Raw genomic sequence first — 5,512 nt, 5'->3', positions numbered from 1 at the left:
TAAAAAACACAAATTAAAAATGCCATTTTATTAAATGCACGTGATAAGCCATGTTTTTCCACATGACCCCCCACAAAACTTGACTATTTGTTCTGGAAATCAAATTCAATGGGATTAGGTGTTATACTTGGGTTGCTTTTGATGGTTAAGTGGAATGAATAATGTGAGCTTGTGCAATGAATAATGTGCACTTGCCATCATTTATGATATGTTTTTTGAGACATGAACGGGAATGGCTTCTAAAATTTGAAGGAAATAAATCATTACTAATTGACTCAAGCTTGTGCCTGGAAATGAAATTAGATGCACTTGTCATAATGACTAAATTCAAACTGCTGGCATGGACTATATTGAAATGACTGCTATAATATCTAACTATGACTAGAAAACACATACTAGATACTTCACAAAGATGCCAATATATGGTCCGCTGCTCAACTTTTATTCAAATTCCCAATTAGTTACTCTCCCTAGACCCTCTCCTCCCTCAAACCCAAAATTTAAACTAATATAAGTTAAACGGTGTCCCAGAAAGAATTAGTCCCCCTCCCTAAGGTAGATCCAATCCCTTCTCTGCCTCTCTCACCCCCCTTGTTGTCTCTTTGATTCTCAACCTTTACCACCTCTCAGCTTCTCCCTATTCGTGACTCACAAGCACATTCTCCACCCCCTTCCTTTCTCAAGGCTTCTGCTTGATCCGCTCTAACCCTCCCTCCTCTTGCTACGACTACCCCTTCCCTTCATCTCTTGAGCCTTCTGCTTTAATTTAGTTTATTAAGCTAAGTACCAAGTGCACTTAGCATTAATGTGAATTTATGCCAATTTCAAAGTTGTACATTAAAAGTCTTTTGGCATGCGAATTTCATTCACATTTAAAAACAATTGTGGCTTTGAATCATGCTCATTGAAGATGTGTATCTACAGTTATAGATTTTAGAGCAAAGTTGAGAAATTATGTCAACATTATGGCTGAACTCTAAAAGCATTACATATTTTAGAGCAAAGTTGAGCAATTATGTCAACATTATGTTTGAACTCTAAAAGCATTATGCGAATACATTCATAACCACCTATGACTAGAACACACATACTAGATACTCAATAACTATGCCAATAAGTGTGTAACCATAGAGTCCCTTAAGCCCACCTTATCTTGGACCGATAGTTTAGGAGAGAGACACTACGAACCATAGGACAAATACAACTGTGTAATCTACAAAATGTACAACTACCATTAAGATTAGAATATTTGTACATAACCCTAGAAGGGTCATAACATGCATTATAGGTATTAACTATAATGAGATGCCAACAAAGGAGTTTACATCACACGATAGCAAAAGCCAAGTTATACTTATGCTGTAGAAACTTGAGAGAAGTCTAGGAGAGAGCATTTAGTGAAGACAGCAGCATTTGCATGACTTGTTGCATGGTCGACCTCCGTTTTGGATTCTCTTGCATGCATTGGAGCGCTATACTCAATAGCTCCTTGATGTGATCCATATGCTCCTTGCACTCTTCACACAGCTTCTCATCCATAATATCTAGTCTATCGTCACCGTCAAACATCGATTGAACCCATTGCACTAAGGTCTTGCCTTCCTCGCTGCCCACCTCGTCCGATGGCCTCCATCCACTCACCGGCTTCATCACAAGGATATGTCCATAGCTCGCCAATTTTGCAACAAAAGATACAAAAATAACCAGGGGATCGGCAGTGGGATTGGGTATTTCCGGGTGCCATATATCCGAGGGTGCCTTGCATGTTTTGAGTTTAACTAGATCTCACGGTGGCTGCCATCACTTTGGCGAGACCAAAGTCGGTAATGCGAACGTCCATGTCCGAATCGAACAAGGTGTTTCGAGGCTTTAGATCGCAATGAATCACACGTGTAGGACAGTCATGGTGCAAATAGAGCAACCCCTGCGCACAGCCCATTGTGGTTCGGAATCTCCCACGAGAGTCTGCATGTGCCGCCATCATGCGGATGTAAAATGGCCATATAAACTCCCGTTCGGCATGTACTCTAGTATCAAAATATTGGTGTCCATCTGATCGGAGTAGTAACCCAAAATCCTATCCAAATTCCGATGCCTGATCGGCCCCACGAAATGCAGCTCTGTGATGAAAGAACGAACAGCGATGTTGTCAAGCGTGAATCTCTTGAAAGCTAATATTTTACCATCCGTGATCATGCCTTTGTACACACTTCCTGTGACCCCAGTACCAATAATATTTTCCTCACTGAAATTGTTCGTTGCTTGCTGAATGTCTTCCAGTTTTATTCTCAGATCTGCTGAGCGTTTTTTTCTATAAATTGCGAAATAGCAATACCCAATCCCTGAGATAAGCAGAATTGTAGCCGACGCTGCAACTGCCAACCCGATCTTTCCTAGCTTTGTCAAGGCGTGGGAGGACGATTTTTCTGAACATGTTTTATTAACAAAATGACCACAGAGTCTCGAATTTCCGAGGAAGGATGTGGACGTCAACTTGCCGAAGACCCCTCCGCTAGGCACGGTACCTTCTAGATTATTGTATGAAAGATTGAGAAACAGCAAAGCGTTTATGTCAGCCAACGAGGAGGGAATTGTACCGGAGAAAGCATTGTAAGACAAATCCAGCTGCTGAAGGGACTTCAGGCTTCCCAATTCTTTTGGGATGTTCCCAACGAAGGAATTATGAGACAGATTTAGCACTAGGAGACTCAGCAGCGACTTTCCAAGAAGCGGACGAATAGTTCCATCTAAGTTGTTCGGGGAGAGGTTCAGGAAAAGAAGATCAATGCAAGATGCAAGGTCAGAGGGGACTGAACCGGAAAATTTGTTCTGGGAAAGATCCAAAGTCTGAAGGTGGATCATACCGCCAAAAGCTTGAGGTATAGGACCAGAAAACTTGTTATTAGAGACATCCAAAGAGTTGAACATTAGCATGCTAGCGACTATTGATCCCTGGATTTCGCCAGTAAGCAGATTGTTGCTGAGAGTGAGCCCCTCCAGTTTCGTGCAGTTGGAGAGTCCGGGCGGTAGGGATCCTGTGAGCCTATTGCCCTGTGCCTCGAAACTTCCCAAGTTTGCTATTTGGCCAACAGATGAAGGAATGGGACCCTGAAAACGATTGTAACGTAGGGAAAGGCTCATTAATGCACTGCAGTTGAACAAATCGTCAGGCAAATTTCCGGAGAAAAAGTTGTACTCAAACGTTGCAACTTGTAGTGTAGCCAGCAGACACAGCTGCTGCGGAAGACTGCCCGTGAATCGGTTGTTGTTAAGGAACATTTTTTGCATCAAGGTAAGGTTCCCGATCTGAGGTGGAACGCTTCCGCTGAGTTCGTTATGTTGCAAGTCCAATTGGCTGATTTGCTGGGATCGGAACAAGGCTTCGGGAATGGTACCTGGAAACACATCCTAAACGGTGTTTAGAGAGAGAGGCTCAAGATGTCCATGCAAGGAGAGAATCACATAACAACGAACGTACCTGAAACATTATTGAAGCCCATTATCAGCAACGTGAGGCTGGAACAGTTTCCTAAAGATGCAGGGATAGAGCCCGTCAGCACGTTGAATTCCAGCACCAGGACATTCAACTTCGGCAGCTGTGACCCAAGGTCGGGAGGCATGTCTCCCGTAGAAGGATTGCTGCTCAAATCCAATATAGACAACTCGCTGCAATTTACGATTATGTGGAGGATTTTTCCAGTGAAAATGTTGGATCCCAGCGATAAGTACTGAAGTTTGGAGAGATAGCCGATCTCTGGTGGGAGGTCACCGCTGCCATTGTTTTGGAACAAGGACAGAAATCGGAGATTCCTGCAAAGGCCCCACGAAGGCGGTATTCCGCCAGAGAAATTGTTTGTGGGAAGACTGAGGAAATTCAGCATGGCAATGGCCTAAGCCGGGGGGGATGGGGCCTTGAAAGTGGTTTACACCGACATCGAATTGAGTCAAGCTGGTGAGGTTTCCGATGCCGGTGGAAGGTAAGGGACCGGTGAAGAGGTTATGGATACGTTAAAGGTTTGCAAGGAAGAGCTCGGGAGGAAGGGGGCCGGAGAAAAAGTTATTAGAGAGGCTGAGAAAGGAGAGTTGAGGAAGGCAAGACGGAGGGAGGGTGAAGGGGCCAGAGAGGTGGTTATTGTCGAGGGAGAGAAATCGAAGAGAAGAGAGGTTGGCAATGGAGGAAAGAGGAAGTGTGCCGGAGAGGGAGTTCTGGCTGAGGTCAAGGAAAGTGAGGGAGGGAGGGAGGGAAGAGGGAAGAGAGGAGGAGAGGTTGTTGATGGAGAGGTCAAGGGAGGAGAGGTTGTGAAGGAGGGAGAGGTCGGGGGAGATGGAGCCTTCCAAGGATTTGTTGCTAAGGATGATGGAGATGGCCCAACTGCAAGGGTTGCTGCTGTGGTTGGATACGTCCCAAGAGGCGAGGGAGTGAAGAGGGTCGCTGATGATGGCTCGCTTGAACGCCCCTAGCGCCTCATGCACCACTGAGGTGGTGCTGGTGCTGCTACTACGTATACTAGACGAGCCTTCTATCCCCCATACTAAAACTAGAAGAACAACACAACACACAAAACGATTCATCGCAACAACGCGCCTGCTGCTCCTCCTGCAGATCATCTCACTCCCCCTCTCTCAATTTCGATCTACCAATGAATACACCTTGAGCTGCATGTAAGCCTTTAAGTACGCAATATCCAACCATCCTACGGACGAATACACAGGGCATACTTGACTCTTGCTGTTTCAAATTTCTTCTTGGTGTTCGCTGGGGTCCATACTCCCCGTGCATCTAAGAAAAATCAGACCGGTCTTGCTGTTTCAAATTTCAACCCAAAGAAAACTGGAGTCTTCGCTGGGTCCGTACTTTCTGTGCAATGATAAGCGCGTCGGAGAAAAATCATGATAAGCACTTCATGCATTCACACCCGCTCATCTTCATTTTCTTCCTTCTCCATACATACACTTTAGCATTTTGCCACCCTCTTTTTCACCATCTTCCTCCTTGTCTCCAATCTCCATCTTTATCTCTCATCTACATCTTTGTCTTTATTATCATAATTATCACACTACACATTGAAAAACAAGGGAAATCATATAAATGATGAAAACGGCGTACCCAACATCCAAAATAAAGAAAAAGAAGATGAATTGGATGGGTAACATGGAACAGAGGGCGGAAAGTTATGTGTGTGTGTGTGTGTGAGAGAGAGAGAGGGGGTGAGAGAGACACTGCGAAACTAGAGAGAAAGATGGAGAAATTTAAGGGATAAAAATAACAAGTGAAACTTGCACCAATTATAAAAGAGACAAAAAAAATAAACCTCAAAATTATGAATTTTCCGTTTGGGAAGGAAACCATCACTCTACTAAAGCCTACCTTCACAGGGCAGGCCAAAAATCGAAAGGTCCCATGGAATGCTCTCATGTTTTCCCAGCATAGGCCCCCTCTTCTATGTTGTTCTTTATATTAAAGTTAATAATTACTCTTACTTTTATTAAAAGGAGGACCATAGCATTTTGC

At 44.1% G+C, this 5,512-nt stretch overlaps 1 pseudogene; it reads right to left on the bottom strand.

The window, feature by feature from the left end:
* Positions 1-1,380: 1,380 nt before the first annotated feature.
* LOC147902739 (uncharacterized) lies at positions 1,381-4,572 on the bottom strand (annotated as a pseudogene).
* Positions 4,573-5,512: the final 940 nt, after the last annotated feature.

Source organism: Dipteris shenzhenensis, chromosome 4 (assembly GCF_047967505.1).
Source record: "Dipteris shenzhenensis isolate YYH24624 ecotype China chromosome 4, Dip_SZ_1.0, whole genome shotgun sequence".
NCBI lineage: Eukaryota > Viridiplantae > Streptophyta > Polypodiopsida > Gleicheniales > Dipteridaceae > Dipteris > Dipteris shenzhenensis.
Note: the sequence above shows the minus strand (reverse complement) of the source record. Positions and strands in the feature narration are given on the sequence as shown.